General features: G+C 31.8%; 1 protein-coding gene across 1 annotated transcript in view; it reads left to right on the top strand.

The window, feature by feature from the left end:
* The first annotated feature begins 3,691 nt into the window (after positions 1 to 3,691).
* The window catches only part of LOC129005034 (beta-1,4-galactosyltransferase galt-1-like), a 43,868-nt gene continuing 29,752 nt past the window's right edge, over positions 3,692 to 17,807 (top strand). Inside the window, exon 1 of the mRNA XM_054433790.1 lies at positions 3,692 to 3,863. The gene's annotated coding sequence lies outside the window, so the exon portion shown is untranslated. The remainder of the gene's footprint in view (positions 3,864 to 17,807) is intronic.

The raw sequence follows: 17,807 nt of genomic DNA, 5'->3' as shown, positions 1-17,807 counted from the left end.
GCATGCATTAAAAACTACTGTTTTTACTGCAGTATGACAAAAACAATATAATATGAACCCTTGATGACTCCGCTCAATTTTGTGGATGCCTCTGCGAACGCCACCTAGTAAATACTGTTTTTTTTATGAATCAAGTATATATTATAATAAACAAACCTAAAAAACCATCAATAGGTCCTCAAGGCAATGAAACTATTTGAGAATGAGTTCATAATGAAAGGTAAAAACAAACCCAAATTGGAGATACAATTTAATAAGCCCACCATAATCCTTTGACAGCAGTTGGCATGGAGTTGTTCTCACTGTCAAACATGATACGAGTCAGAAAGTGGAAATCCACATAAAAGTATCTATATATTTTATAGCAATTATAAAATGATTTATTAATCAAGATAAAATGTCAAACGGGATTTTGATTGCATAATTACCCCAGTAATAAATTAAGGAGGTCGTAAAAATTATCTGATTAATCTTTTATGTGCTTTTAACCAACCACTGGCTTGAATCCCCCCCCAAATAAATTTCTGATGTCGCATTTTGCGACATCAAACCCCCCTGTGGGCACCCCTGGCCAGATCCCATCCATTTTGGCCAATATGAGGTACTGTACTACCGTTACCGTTCCTAATACTAGGTTATCTTTGTGTGCAACCTGTTCCCAAACAACTATAACAGTTACTAGAATAGGAACGTAATGTGACGTCATTTGGAACAGACGTGCGTGGTAGCGGCGCACGTCTGACGTGCGAATAGCCACTGCCTTATTATTACTCGTCTTTCTTCTTCGCCTTTTTTGTTTTTTTGTTTTTTGTCCTCCATAGAGGTTCATAACTGTAACAAACAATCCCATAGAGAGCATAACAAAGCCAAAGTTCAAAATGGAAGGTAGTGGGCGTCGATTAAGGATTTAATGTAAAAACCCCATTATATCCCTAAAATACGTAATCAATAGCAGAGCGAAGTACGAGTGTACTCTACCATGTTATAAGATGACAAGATCAAGTTGTAAGAGGGGCCAACCTTACACATTGGTTCTATCCGAATAGGCTATTTATCTTGTAACTTGTCAATTGTCACCTATGTATTTACTAGCAGAGTACCACCCGTCCTTGGTACGAGATTGGCATATAAGTAAATGCTTATTTCAGTACTCAAGCTTTGCGTTTACAATTGGGGGAGGCACAGTTTGATCAAATTTGTTTCTTTAATTCTTTAATTGCCTTTGATTACTCATAAAGTTAATATAGGAAACTACAGAGCCACTAGAGCGAAGCCCGGAAGGATTTTGGAGATAAGAATATAATATGCCTTTATGTTAATCGGGAATGTGAGCTATCATCATGCCAAATTTCAGCCCAATCCGTCCAGTAGTTTATGCGTGATTGAGCAACCATATACACAAACGCACAAAATTTCAGATTTATAATATTAGTCAGATGCTTGCAAGAACTCTCAGGATCGCTTCATTAGGATGCTTGGACCCAGACTCGGCTTCGGATACTGGGACACTCTTGTTCGTGAGCTTGAGGTGCAGCTTCATATCCAACCACTGCATATAAGACGTATGACCTTTTATGCTATTTTCCTTTTCAAAAACTGATCAATGCACATATAGACTGCCCTGGACTTCTCCGCAATATTGATCTTGTTGTGCCCAGAGGAACACGTTCCAGAACTCCATTCCAGCGACACTATCAACCAACGTTTTTTGCATACTACAGTGCCCTATGCAGATTGCAGCGAACGGGAGGTCAGATTGCTTGGTGCGCGGGTCGACTTCTTCTCCGGTGCAACTGATCTTCGTTTAAAACAAGAGTCGCTGTTGTGCTTAGTGAGGGCAATTTGTGATAGTTACTATTTTGGTGGTGCCATTAATAGGCCACAAAAAGTTAAGTGCATGTATGGTCAGCATTACTAATTAATCTGTGCTGGTTGGTATTTATTATTTTGCTCATCACCTAAACTTGTTGTATGTTTTGTACATTATGCCTTTATTGCTAGCTGTTATGTCTTTTTGCGTGTTGTTTCTTGTTGGCTGTTGTTTCTCATTATTTTATTCTCTGTTAACTTTTCTGTTATTTTGTTAATATTTAATTATCTGTTTTTCAATATCTAAATTATTGATATCTTGTTAATATTGTATTCCCTGTTTTCAATACCAGAATAGTTCTTGTTATCTTCCAAGTTCCTGTTATCCTGTTAAAATGTTTACTTTTGTTATTGCCACTTAAGAGTTATCTATTGTTGTTTTGGTTGATTCTTGTAATGATCACTGTTCGTTTACTTTGTTGTTTACACTGCCGCACCTTTGTTATGTTTTGTTTCTCTCTCAAATAGTTTATTCTTGTTACCTATCACCTGTTGTAGATTTTTCTTCTTCTCTTGTTAATTTTGTATTTTTTATTGCTCATGTTCCAGAGTTTTGCTTAATTCTTCTAATTTTTATTTCATCTCAGTTTTGCTCGAATTACTTCTACTGCTTTACTTACTTACTTTTACTGCTTTTATTACTTCTTTCTCATTACTGTTTTACCTTAGAATTACTTTTGCTATTGCTTGCTTGTTAATGTATTGAATTTTGTAAAATGGTGTTTGCCGTTGAGAATAAATAAATAATTAAGTAACATTGATTGTAAAAATGATGTTAACCGTATGAATAAATGAATAAATAAATAAATAAAACCCATTAAAATAAGGACAGTAGATATCCAACAGTTAAGGAATAAATAACAAAATTCAGTGTAAAATGCCTAAAACCGTTCATAAATTATCCTGATCACCTCTTTTGAAACTCTTATTTTACTATGGTACGCGCTACACAGACATTGACTTATCAATACTGTATTCAAATGTACCAAAAAATAACAGACCAGAAAAAAGTATTTTATATAAACCTCGGCTCACGCTTCGTTTAAGTGATTACAACATTTTTATTTTATTTTCATTGGAATGTTTGAATGTTAGATTAATCGACAGGTGGATTCTTTGAGGGGCCATTGCGTAAGATTTGGTTTTTAGACTAATTACCGGTTTGTGAGTGGGTGGGGGGGGGGTGTATCCTTTCGCCACAAGTGCTGGATTTAGGGTACTTGCGGCCCTATGCCAAATTCCCCGTCCTTTGGAGGTGGAACTACCCCATGACCGCAGAACTGCAGCAAAATCGTAAGTGTAATTAAAAATTGATTGAATTTGTATTGCAGACTTTGTGAATTTAATTGCAATTTAAAGTTGATAAAAAATATGAAATGGTCACGGATGTTTCTATAATCGCAGGATGAAACAATGAAAACTAGTAAAAATCTTAAGTAAAAACACTTTTGTGAGAATAAAACTATAATTGTTTTCAAGTTTGTAAAGTTTCTTATTAATTGTAATTCAAACAAACATATTGTCACCAGAATATGCTGCCAATAACAACATTTTTCTGTGTTCAGTTTTTAGTTGAATAATTATATTTAAATGATGAGTTTAAAACAAGACAAAAACTTAACAATGATAGTTCAATTCATTACAAAACATAAAGTCCCTATTTCCCGCCATTGAGTTTCTGTTACGACCCAGTGTTTGCGTTGGCAGGGAAATCCTCGTCATTCGGGGAAATTTTGAGCGGTGAGATTGGCAGTACCGCTAACAATCAATGAAAGCTCAGTTCAGTAGTAGATGTCATGTCAGTTGACAGAAAAGCTATACTCCATATAAATTACAACCGGTGAATTGCACGAAAGGGAAAATGCGGATAGCGGGCAACATATTTGTCGAACTCGGGTTTTGGCTTTTGAAATGAAAGATTTCTTGTGCTTTAGGTTATAAATGTAGATAAGGTGCTTCAAGTAGGTGGTGACCACGGGAGGATATAGGAAAAGGTAAGGTCTGCTAATGTATTTCATTTGGGTATAGCATTTGTACCTTTATTTTAATTTACGAAAAACATTATGAGATTAGCCTTCATTTTTGGATAATTTTCAGTAATAAATTAAATTTAGCCCCTATGTTTATTCTGGGCAATTTAGCAAAATGAAGGGAGAACATCTATTATTTATTAGCCTGTTTAGTAAGTAAGTGATACATTATCTAATATTTAATGTTGCGTGTTTTACTTATATTATAAACTAATTGTTTAAAAAATTATTATTAGTCTGTTCATTTCCTAAATATTTTGCTTAATGTACTAAACCTTATAAATCAGCCTAAGTGTGGAATATTTCATTAAATTTTTGTATCGTAGCCTACGGTCATTTTTGTATATACACGTAAATACAAATGCAAAGATTATTCTGAAGTATAGCATGTAAGGCAAGAATATCATGATATTTATTTATAAAAAATAGTTTATTGCAAAAATTTATTGTAACAATCATGTAAACTAGAAAACTTTGTGAAAAAATTACATTAGCTCAAACAATCTTTATTTAATGTCGTTATTTAAAAAATAATGTAGATCTTTCTCTGTTATTGTTTATATGTAAACCAAACTTCACTATGGGTATATTCAATTAAACATCAACAAATTAAAAATGTATGTGGCAGCGACAAAACACCAGATTTTTCAGCTGAATTTATTTACCAACTTCATTGACCTCTTTGAAAAACCCCCCAAGAAATCAGAACGATTATAACAGCACGATACTAATAGATGGTTTAAAAAGTTTACTTAATTAACTAATATTAACACCCACTATATTAATTTTAGAAACTGGAACAAATCTCTACCGTGTAACAACAAAAAAATGTTATAAAATTCTCTTTAGTTTGATTTATTCGGCACCAGCAGAATACAAATAATTAATTAATAAATTCATCGAACTTCTCATTTTTGTTGCCATCAAGATGAGTCAATATTTACTTTAAATAGGTTTTCTGTGGCGTGGGTATTTGTTTGTTTCGAGTAATACACAGTATTATCATATCCATTGAAAATCGTGCAACTCAATAAAAACGAGTAAATAAAAACAGAAATACAGAGAGAAAAGAAAGGGAAACTTAGTTTATCAAACACTATTTATATTTACTACAACAAAAATTATTTATCATATACAATTTATTGATGCAATTTTTCTCGTGGCTTGTTATTATAATAGCCTGCGATTACCTTTGAGCCAAAGTAAAAATAATTTGACAGTAATTTGGCACCCGTCAAGATTAGATAAAATTGTTCTGTTGACGAAATTGTAGCACTTGCCTACATTTACGTTTGAATGGCGTTAAGTGGCGTGGAATTCGGTCACAAACAATTTTAGTTTCTATTGTATGAAAAATGTGAAATGGCATTTTAATGTAGGTGTTTGAGTGATTCTAAAACGAACGAAACGAAACTTTTTGATACTTTACGTTTTGAAAAAAGTTAAGTTTGTTTATGTATTTTGACGATAAAAGGAGGCAAAACCCACTGACTATAACATTAATGATCGATCAATAGTATAGATTAAACGGGAGTATGTTTAAACTATGGTTAAACGGGAGTCAATAGTCTGTGCTAAAACATAGCATAGTTTCCCTCGTTGTCCACGAACACGATAATACAATTGAGCACGAATGTGTAGCACGAAGACAGGAATTTTATGGAGGTTTCAACATTATCCAAATTGCTTTTTCAAATATTTATCCTAAAAAGATGAAAAACAAATTTTATATATTGAGTTATTGTAGAGATACTGGTTGCGCAGAAAATGCCTTCCTTGTAGCAGAAAATCTACTAATTACATTTATTGTTATTTAAATAGGGAATAAATCAGACAAGTTATCAAGACGATTGGAAATCAAATCAGAGAAATGGTAACTCTTAGTCTTCAGGATTGGTGTGGCGGGGTATTTTTGTTTTGGATTCTGTGGAACCAATTTATATAATATTAAATGTCGGTCAAGTGGGTTGTCGATCAAGTGACTAGTCGGCCAAATGGCAATCACCCTATTTTAACAACAAAGTAGTCGTTTGCTGTATATATCAAGACGATTGGAAATCAAATCAGAGAAATGGTAACTCTTAGTCTTCAGGATTGGTGTGGCGGGTTATTTTTGTTTTGGATTCTGTGGAACCAATTTATATAATATTAAATGTCGGTCAAGTGGGTTGTCGATCAAGTGAGTAGTCGGCCAAATGACAATCACCCTATTTTAACAACAAAGTAGTCGTTTGCTACAACGTTTCATCTTACAAGTCTCTCATTTTAGCACCTCTATCACTTTGACAATGTAATTAGTGTTAGTCAACGAACTGATAAAAAAGGCTGACAAATTGTTCTTAAATTTCCTTCTAGTTTTAATGAGAGACGATAAGTGAACCAAACATGAGGTTAGATCAATCAAAGTTAACACGTTCTTGAAATTTAACACCTATCTATAAATAGGACCTAGGGTTATTTTAACATTAGGATAAAAATGAAATTACATGAAAATGAAATGAAATCTTTATATATAATACGCTAAGCCGATTTTTGTAAACAGAACTCCTCCCTCATTTTTGGACCAATTTTAATGATTAAAGTGTTAATAATTAATGTATTAATGTTTTATTAATACATTCACATTTTAAAGTAACTATTATCTACTTCTATTTATACAAACATTTTATACAGAGATTCTGGGAGTTCTGAATGTTTAGCCATGGTTTAGCGCAACCACTGTTCTAAGAACTAAAGCCGATTTCGCCAAAGGTGTTGCGTCCGCTTATGTTATTTTTACATTATATTTCGGCTATTTCTTCTGTATCCTTAATCTTTTTGTTCTAGCCCTGACAAGTGACAACCTTATGCAACATATTCTCAGTAATCTTTTAATTCCAGTTATCCATACAATAGATTATACAATATATTATAAATGCATAGTTTTACCTAACTTACAGTAGTTAAAATACTTAAAAAAATGTTTTAAATCGCAAAGAATTAAACTATGTTGGTAGCTTGAGTAAACAATAGTATATTTCGTACCTAGGGCCGAAAATGAAGTATTGCCGGCTCGAGATAGTTTTTAAGTTCGAGACGAAGTCGAGAACTTAAATCGATCGAGAGCTGCAAAACCATTTCGGTCCGTGGTACGAACGCTATTTTTCACCACACTATACCATATTACCACTATTCACCACTATAATAATGCACACTGATAGTCAACACAACTACAACTCTAAGGTTACGTGATGAAATAATTTGAGGAATCAGCAAAAATAAAAATAAATAGTTGCTAGGCAACGGTGACAATAACACAATTGTATTGCAATGCTATGGATTTTGATTGTGTATTTAAAATGCATTCATGTTTTAAGTAAGTAAGCGGAAACCTGATTTTGCAGCCCCGGCTTGTAAAAACCTGCTCGGTCCTCAAATTACGATGACAGCTGGCATGGCCAGCAAAACGTAACCAATTAACGTATGTAATACAGCCAAAAACATCATAGTGTGGTGAAATAGTATATTTCGTACCTAGGGCCGAAAATTAGGTTTTGCCGGCTCGAGATAGTTTTTAAGTTCGAGACGAAGTCGAGAACTTAAATCGATCGAGAGCCGCAAAACCATTTCGGTCCGTGGTACGAACGCTATTTTTCACCACACTATACCCTATTACCACTATTCACCACAATAGTAATGCACACTGATAGTCAACACAACTACAACTTTAAGGTTATGTGAAGAAATAATTTGAGGAATCAGCAAAAATAAAAATATATAGTTGCTAGGCAACGGTGACAATAACACAATTCTATTGAAATGCTATGGATTTTGATTATGTATTTAAAATGCATTCATGTTTTAAGTAAGTAAGCGGACAGCTGATTTTGCGGCCCCGGCCTGTAAAAACCTGCTCGGTCCCCAAATTATGGACAGCTGGCATCGCCAGCAAAACGTAACTTTCGGCCACAAATTAACGTATGTAATACAGCCAAAAACATGATAGTGTGGTGAAAAAGTTTTTTTTCTATCTAGCTAAAATCAATACAGTTTAGTTCACGGTGATTTATTAAAGCCACTAATTTATTAAGAACAACAACAACAACAACTGAGCAAACTAGTTTTTTAGTAGAACTCAATATCAAAATTTAGTAAAAAGATTGTTTTCCAGTATCTACGAATGACTCCATTTTAATCGGTTATACCTTTTTAGCATCCCAAATAAAATATTCACGCCATTTAAAGTATTTAAATTAGCTTTTGATCATAATGCACATCAATGATTGCTTCGATTGTGTATTTGAAATTACTTTTCGTGCAGTAAATAATGCTCTAATGGAATTGTTTATTCCAATTCCATAATAATAAGCTGAACAAATAACATCGCTCGGCCATAATGCAATTCTATAATCAACGATACTTGATCAATGATAACGTAGGTTTCATTTCCTCTAGTATCATAGTCAGTCATGTCGCTCTATTATTCTAATTAATAATAACCATATTTTAACCTTTGGTTTAAAGCTTCACTAAATGTTTGTAGTTTACCTTAATTTAAATTCGATTTAATAACAAACTATCACACTTTTTTGGTTGAAATAAGTTAACAGGTTTGCTGTAATATATAATATCCTAATAGTTCTCATAAAAACTTTGCAACTACTAAACCACTTGGGATTACAAATAACGATTTACCTAAATATTGCAGAAGAATCTTTTAAACATTTTGTTAAAAACGATTATGAATTTCAGTATTGTCGTATTTAACTTATCTTCTCTAATATAGTAACCTATGTTAATACTTGTACGGAATATTGTAGCGTAAAATTAAGGTAGTTCCTTATAGGGGAAATACGCCAATAAAGGTTACTAAGGATCGATAGTGAACAATAGCACAAAAGTAAATGGTAGTAGCGCCTTCGTTAATCTGCAGTAGCACGCTAAACAGAAATGTAAGAAGATTGCATTCACTCGCTGCAGGCACTGAGACGCCTATAACAACAGAACTGATCCTTTGATATTGGAAACTGCAGTTGACTTCACATTAGTATCCATCTGTAGCCTATTTTATTTTACAGACAACATGATTGAATGCAATTTTTATAGTTTTTAATAATTATTGTAACTTTAAATACTGTCGAAATCGTAAAGATTAACTCCTAATATGTTTACCATATCTACATGATATATTGTAGAGGACATTCATCGTGTACTTTAAAACAATGATTAAATATTATATCTTGCCTTATTGATTTTTGTTATACAGTAGATCAATTCCCATGCTAAACAACTTTAATTCAAAATTAGTTGTAAGATAAATGGGCTACGTTACGTAGTGTCTGAATATGTTAGTATTGACTAAATATCACTTAGGGGGAGCAAGCTGGTTTAGTGGTTGAGCGCGAAGCATCAATTCTTGGGGATCCGGGTTCAAATCCCGCATATCACAAATGCCACGTCCATCTTGCCTGAAATACAATAATATGTCAAACTGTCCTGGGCCTTGGATACGAAGGGAGGACATTACAAAGTTGTATATTGTAGCCTTAACCCCCCCCCCCCAAAAAAAAAACAAACAAAAAAAACAATGGTCATGGCAACTTGGTAAAAACCGTCTAGGCATAATTAATGTCTTTAGCTTGTCCATTACTACCATTAAGGTCTCTTACGATTTTTTCGTTAAGACAAAAACAACGTTAAGGGCAAAAATTATCACATCGAAAAATATTGAAATCTACATTTCCGTTGGAAATTCAAATATTTGTGTAACAGATGCTGAAAAATATACCTTCCAGTTGAGAAAACATTTTCCTCTGGTAACAAAAAGGGAACAAAAGGAGGAGAAATAAAAAGAACATCAGGAAAGCCGTAGGTCGGATAATTGGATGTTTCGCTTCCTAGAATAATTGGTGGTTTTGCTCTTTGACTGCAAGGCGCTTCTCAGATGCTTCATGAATCAAACCAGAGTTTGTACGTCGGGGATTGTGATTCTAAACATTATTTAAATGTGATTAATAAAAAATCAGTAGTAATATTATTTGCATGAGGTACCAGTAATGTACAAAAAATTTACGAATGTAAAAAAATACATTGGCACAGTCGACATTTAGCAAATTAATGTTAAATCCAAATAAACATGTTGTATTGTTTACTTTTGTTTAGTCTCGCTACAAAACTGTTTCCACTGTAACAAGTTGTGTTGTTATACTGACGGAACCTGTTTTGATTTAGAATACAATGCAAATAATTGATCATTTATGTTTTTTTTTTTTGTAAATCGCAATCGTTGTTGTGTTTTTTTGTAGAATTTGCAATTTTGTCCATTTATTCCATTTGGAAACAAATCCTAGTTGTGACAAAGTTATAATTTCTTCACTCTTATATGAGTAATGTTTGCTTGTATGTATGCTTGTATGCTTGCTTGCTTGCACAAAGATCCCGAAAACAGCTTCTCGACGATTTCCATAAAAAATGTTGTAAATAATTGATTTCTGGCAATGCAGTTAAAACTGCCAACAAAAACCTAATTACGTAAAAGATTAAATAGTTGAAAGTCAAAATGGTTTAACATTGGCCTTAAGGGTTGCCAAGTAACCATGTTGGTTAAAGAAAATAACCGGGAAAAGTAAACAAAAGTCTTGTAACATGTGTTTATGACAAGCCATCCACAGTATACTAGCAAATTACAAAATACAGTAGAAAGGGAAAATCACCAGTTGTTACTATTGAGAAGAAAGATTGCATTGAAGATTACTCGTTATAGGTGAAAATAGTTCTGATCAATTACTGATTATTTTACTTGGCTTTTTCCTACCAAACGTATCCCGAAGTACTGAGACAATTTTTAGCAAACTTTGGTTTAGCAGTGAAATAAATATTTTAAAATTACCTTTATTTTATGTAAATTAGAATCTAAACAAAAGTTTTCTATCAGCTATTTTAATTCAAACAAACTGTCAAAACAATCTCAGCATATTATAAAAGAGTGATTTTTACCATCGACTGTAAAATAAATTAATGTGTTGTGGATTGCCAGGTTAAAATTTCCATCATAATACATTCAAACTCCACCGAAACTTATATAATAAAAGTAAAAAATTAGTAGTAAATGAAACGTGAGTTTCCTTTATATTGCTTGTACAATGGAAATAATCTATACCGAGTTATGGCTCGGTCCCCAGGACCTCATGTTTTAAGGTAATACTTTTGAAAATATTATTACCCTTATCCTATTAGTATTATCCTTTCAATAAATAAAATGACCATATAAAAAATATAAAATCAGTAATAAAACAAAACGTCCAAACCTGTTCTAGGGACACCCTATACAACTATTATACTAAACAGTAGTTTAGTACAAAATGTCCAAGGACGATAAAATGTAATAACGTACAGTTTTTCAGTCGAATTTTCATCTTTGATTTTTGGTATTTACCAAATAACAAACACATATTAAAATCGCCCACAGCTGATATTTACTGTTTGTCATTGTTCCATTATTTGGCTTCAACAGGTCCCCCCCTCCTACTCTCCCTCCCTCAACCAATCAGCCTCGAGAGTGCTCTGCCTGTCAATGACTTTTCAAGTGCCATAGGGCTTCAAGTCTGACGTAAGGACAGTTTTTAGAGTTTCGGCCCAACTCGAATGCCAAAGTATTTATCTTTTGGATAGCCTATGCCCACAGCTGATGCACACTAATTGCCACTTTGAATAGTTGAAGTTGACTTCTTTCTACAGTGAAATCTGATAGTTTTGTATGTGTAATGTTCTTCTCTTATTTTAAGGTTTTATCATTTTTGTTGTAATTAAATGATTTGAAACAAATTTTTATTAGATCAGACGTTTTAACTATACACAATAGCTTGACATCTGGTTTTATTACGAAATGTAAGACAAATCATGAAATCTATAAGATGTATAAATAAAAATAAGAGAACCATTTAGGCTACACGAGCATACTAAAACAGGCTTGAAATGTTTCAATAGTAAATAACGTTTTATTGTGTTAAATTATTTGTTTTCAAGCTTAATAAAATGATTTAAAAGATATTGTAATATATATTTTTTTTTGGGGGGGGGGGGTAATGAGAAAACAAATTTTTTCCCATAAAACACCGTCACAAAGTTTGATCATTCTGATTTGGTATAACAGTATAGGGCTTATTCCCTATTAGGAGCTTCGTTTAAACAATACAATCAAGTATTTATTATAAAGTTATCTTAGAAACCATATGTAAGTGACTTGTTGTGAATTATTAACAAGGAAAATTCCATAGCTCGTTTAAATTAATTCAATCAAACCATCAATTCTTTCAACTATTAAAAAATCTTAAAAATTTACTGACATTATTTTTTTATACTTGTTATTTATTCGGAAAAAAATGTAACCAACAGACAGAACAGTTTTGCGAACCTTATCCTCTGAACTCTCTCAATTTCAAAGCTTTAACAGTCTTTGAAAGCTTTGAACGTCTTTGCCAACTGTGAATTTTAAAAGCCTTTGTCCTGATTATCATAAACTTCTCGTTGAAACCCTTTTAGCAATTTAAACTGTACAGAAAAGGTTTCGCTTCTTAGCATAATATATTGGCCGATTTCTGTTGATAAGGTTAAATAGATATTACTCTTAAATTGTAATTATTCAGTAGTCTATTATTTACTTAAATAACAAACTACACAGTATGTTTGAAACTGGTGATTACAGTAACAAAATATCGAATTGTTTGCATAATGATACCAATATCCGTATTCTGTGATAAAAATATTACCTCTCTGATATTTGATTGTAAACTGGACATGTTTTTTATTTAGCTAAATAAAATTATTTTGTTTTATTAGAAATTTTACAACTAATTATTACACTAATTATAACTAGTTATTGTATTGAGGTTTCGCAATTTTTATTAAATAGTGTATTTAGAAAAAAAAAAAAAACAACGGAATGAAAGAAAGTTTAATAATAATTTTGTTTGTCGTGTTGTATACACTGGATTCAGTCTAGTGTAGTGGTACACCTGAGCTGTATTACGGCTTGTAGGGATTTTCAGTTGACACATTCAGACAAATTTCTGCTTTATTGGTCCGTAAACCGCTTCTCTTCTCAACGAGATCGGTTGGTAGTGTTCACTTGAGCGGAAATCAGGAATCGAACATCAGCCATTCGAAATTTATAACCAGCTTATATAAAAAGTGATATGAATCCATGGTAGGAACTAATATTGAAAGGTACTTCAGAGGTTGTATCTGTCGCATTTATAGACTTTACCTACGACCGTGTTTTTAACTAGCTTTTTCAGTTCAGTTCTCAGAATTAATTGAAAAGATTCACTTAACATATTGTTTACTTACTTAACTGCATTGTTGTTTTACTTAACAATACGGGCAACGGACCAATGAGGTTCAAGGAGAGAAAATAAGTAAAATTGTAAAGCTTCGAACTTCAACTAATCAGCTGTTAAGGCCAATTTAATTGTTGGGTGGTCATTAGTGGTTGGTACAATGAGTCGTCGCATCGCTGTCAGTGGCAATGAGAGGAAAATCTAAGTAGTGACACATTTTGTAAAATTATTTCAATATGAAGTAGAAATTGAGAAAAGAATTGTTTGATGTTTTTATTGGAAAAGAAATTGTTTGAGAATATTTGTAGAACTAAATATAAAAGGTGAATTTCAGAAATAAAATAAGTGGGAGAGTTTCATATGACGTGTTGTACTAACAAAATACAATTAATGACAATATATCTGACAAAAGGACGTTAGATAACAAGACAAAGGTTTGTGGGGTTGACTTACAAAACACGTAAAATATTCCATTGTTGTTTAAACATAGGTCTACACGAAAAACAACACAAGATAAACCTTTAAAAACGATCGGCCAAATTGAAATACATTAAGATCTCATTATATTTTATTAAATAAAAAATGCAGTATTGAAAAAATTAAATATTGTTTTTCACCATGATTTTAATTCCTTCGTTATGGAAAAAGAGTAAGTTTTTTTCAAATTAATTAATCTTCATCAAGCAGCTCAAAGGCTTCCAACTTTGTTTATTAAATAAGCTTAACTTTTCTTCAACTAACTTGCTTGATCTTACCTGCTTTAAAACAAGCAATAAGTAATACTCTCATAGAATATTCTATGAATAAATTATAATTATTAAAGTTCTATTTTAACTAAAGAAACTAAAGATGCACTTGAGTAAAGCATCTTAACACTCGTGAATCATCTATCATGTTTAGTACTACACTAGGCCCATGTCAATTTTTTAAAATTTTAAATTAATTTTTTGTGTTTATTTTTGAGCCTAATTTAATTGATAGGCCTAAAGGGATTCTGCACATCTACAGGCAAATATCTTTCTAACAGTATGCGTAGGATCTTCCCTGTGTTGCACAGGATATGAGAAAACAGGTTTTCAATAAACATGCTTGTCTATTATAGTTCGGCCGCTTAGAAAGCGACCTCCTCCAGCATTGGTTTAGCATTAGCGCGCAGGTCGTTTTCTAAGCGGCCGAACTGTAATAAATAAAATTAGCCCCATGTTAAATCTCCATAAGAAAAGTTTTATTTGTATTTTTGACCGAATTAACTTACATATTTTCAAAACACAAACAACCCCTGTACATATAGGACCGATAACCTTTCTTTTGGTACAACCCGCGTGTAATTCGGTCAGGCTAGCTGTCATAAGTTTTGCAAAAGGGTTTTAATATATATATATAAGATTAATTATAGTCAAAATTTTATAGTCAAACCCTTAAGATTTTGGAATCAGTATGACACTTTTTTGTAATACAGTAATGTGTTTTATTTCCTTAAGTACTGTAACGATAATTCTAAAATAAGAAGGGCACTAGATACAAAACTGATGTAAAGTATTTTTCAGTCACTAAAATACTATTACCTACTAAAAATTACCTAGTAAAATATAGGCATTGTAAAATTTACACTGATTTAACTGTGTGAATTTAATGCACAGTTAAATTATGGCATAATTATCACGACAAAGTGATTGTGGTATCAAGAAAAAGATCCATCTCACAAGTACTGGACGACTGTCTGAAGTGTTTCATCAAAAATAAAGTATCATAAAAAATAACGTTTATCTTGTTATTATAAAAACGGATATTTCTTGGGCTATCAAAAATTCACAACGTATTGGAGATCTAAACACAATGAAAGCAGTAACCCCAAACACGAAAATAGTTAGTACTGTAATAAGAAAAAATAGTTTTTGTTTTAGGAGTTAAAAACCCGTTGACACATAAAAATGTTATGTACATATGTATGTATATATATGTGTGTGTGTTGTATGCATACAACGTTGAATTTTAATATCTTTAAAGTGTTATTGCCTCATGCCAATGAAATGCATCACTACAAAATTGAATCACAGAATTATTTTTTTCTCGTCATCTTAGAGTTCTACTACTGGATCAAATTAAATAGTATAATAAAGGTTATAAATGACACAATTTACATCTATCATTTGATTATTTTCTAATAATATAAGTTGACAAAAGAATGCTTCACTAAACTAGTTGTATTTTAATAATTCAATAAATGTTGCCATTGTCAGTAAAGGCATTAAAATTGTTTGCATATAGAAATACCATTGAAACAGTTTTTAGTTGTATTTTATTATTTTAAGACAAATATTTTTACTAGTACCACAAAAAAAATATAACAAATCTCAAAAGTTTTAAAAGAAGGCTTGATATCAAGTTTTAATTATTTTAATTTTGAGAGATGTTTGGTTATTCAGGTTTGCTTTACCAAAGCATTTCTGTGAGCAAAAGAACAAAAACAAAGACTGCAAAATAACCAAACTCAACAACGAATCGCGTAATTGCTAATTTTATACCTCTTTGTTTTCATTGTGGAGTCTAACCCCTTTGAAGAAATTATATGATTTAGATGTCACGACTACCCTGTTATCCCATTACGTGGATTTTTGTTAAAGAAGCGTTAATTAGAATAATTTTCTCTATCTTGTGCTTGTCATCTGAAGAAGGTCAAGAGTACAAAAGTAATTAGTTCATTCAACATTTGTTTAAAGGAAAAGGGTAACTGAGTAAATTAATTCTGTATATTTTTTCATATAGTGTAAATTAGTATTCTTTTATATTAATGATATATAGTTTAAAAAAATATTATGATCAAATTTTGCAAATTAATTAATTTCATTCAACTATTAATATTTCACCTAAAACATACTTTATCAGAAAACCCAAGAACCCATTTAACCTAAAGCTATTTAGATATGAAATAAAACGGCCATGTTTAAGAGAACATAGTGGAAATCAAGTCAACCGAAAATGTGCTTTGTTTGCAGATTTGCTGCGGTTAGGGGTATTTTCTGAATTTAAAAAAATCGTGTAGCTTTTTAAAGGGTATGTGCCTAAAATTATAATATAGGTTATTTTAAGTTGTTAATAACATTTATGACAACAATCAATATGAAATGTTAATGATCATAGAATAATTAATTGTACGTCTATATCTATCATTATTATAAAGAAGATGTGGTGTCTGTCTGACTGTATGTGTGTGCGTTTGTATGAGATAAACTCAAAAACTACTGAGCCGTCTGGGCTCAAATTGAGTTAACAAACACATACTATTATCAAGTTAACTAATAAAGTTAAATTACGTTTCTAAGTTAAATGGTAGAAGTGAAACCATTTTAAAATTATTTTCAAAGATCAAATTGAGTCTTTTGAATACTGACCCCGTCACCAAGGTGACAGTTAAAAGAATAATTTTAAAAAAATTGAAAAATACTTTCATGTTACTGTTTTAGGTAAAGCAATAAAATAAACAATTCTTATAAGCTGAACATAGCAACTTTAAAAGCCCGGAGTAAGATCCGTGAGCATTTTTTTGAATAGGCAATCACAAAACCTTCCTAATGCTTATATCTCCATCCCCAAATATACTCCATTATTCCCATCAATATCCTGAATTTTAACTACAGACACGTGTTTAGTAATGTATGAAAGACACATGACTACTGAAAAAGCTAATTTTTTCGTAGCCTTGTGAAAGACATACATTGAGATTTATATTTATATTTGTATATTTATATTGGAGAAAGTAGAAGTGATGAATGCGAAAATATCTACAAAAATGTCAAACAAGCTTAATGCACGAGAAGGCTAAAACTCCCTAAGTATCCATAAAAACTTAAACTGAAATAAGTGCAGTCAGAAGTTTCGAAAAATGAAGTTTCTTATTAATTGTTACTTCCCGGAAACTGTTATCGCTGTTCGTATCTTATGGAAAAATGAACATTATTACGTTTTCATAAAAAATGGTATTATAAGGTTGAACATTCATCAGATATAATCAATACGGTAAAATGTTTTAATGGCTATAAAATATTAATTATGTTTATAAATTCAAGTGTTAGATGAACACAAACTTCAGAAATGTTTTATATAATTCGAAAACATAATAATATATACGGTAATGCTTTTCATTATTCTTTTTAACAAAGGGGTTGGCGGCCTTTATACTGTGTATTTGCCCATCCTCATGTGCCTTACAAAACTGCTTAGTTAAAAGTTAAACATTCCTAGCCTAATTGTCTATATTTTTTCAAACTGTGTTAAATGTATCTGTTTGGATTAAGTAAAGTTCATGTTTATGGGTATATTGTAACTTAATATTTTTTTCTTTTGTCTGTTGAGTTATTAGCAAATTTCCTCTATAAGAAAGAAAGCTATTTTCTTAAGTGACATAGTTAAACTTACACCCAGGGCCGATTTACTTTTTAATTCTGATTGCCCCATTGATCAAAAACACTATTATTTTAAAATCATCCGCCAATAAAAGTAAACTGTATGGATTTTCTTTTTTCAAATTTCCTTTGCATGAATTTAATGAACTTTCAAGGTGTAGCTGTGTTATTCAGTGTTTCAAAAAATA

Source organism: Macrosteles quadrilineatus, unplaced genomic scaffold, assembly GCF_028750875.1.
Source record: "Macrosteles quadrilineatus isolate MER2022 unplaced genomic scaffold, UCM_ALF_1.0 Scaffold_14__1_contigs__length_3811126, whole genome shotgun sequence".
Classification (NCBI taxonomy): domain Eukaryota; kingdom Metazoa; phylum Arthropoda; class Insecta; order Hemiptera; family Cicadellidae; genus Macrosteles; species Macrosteles quadrilineatus.
Note: the sequence above shows the minus strand (reverse complement) of the source record. Positions and strands in the feature narration are given on the sequence as shown.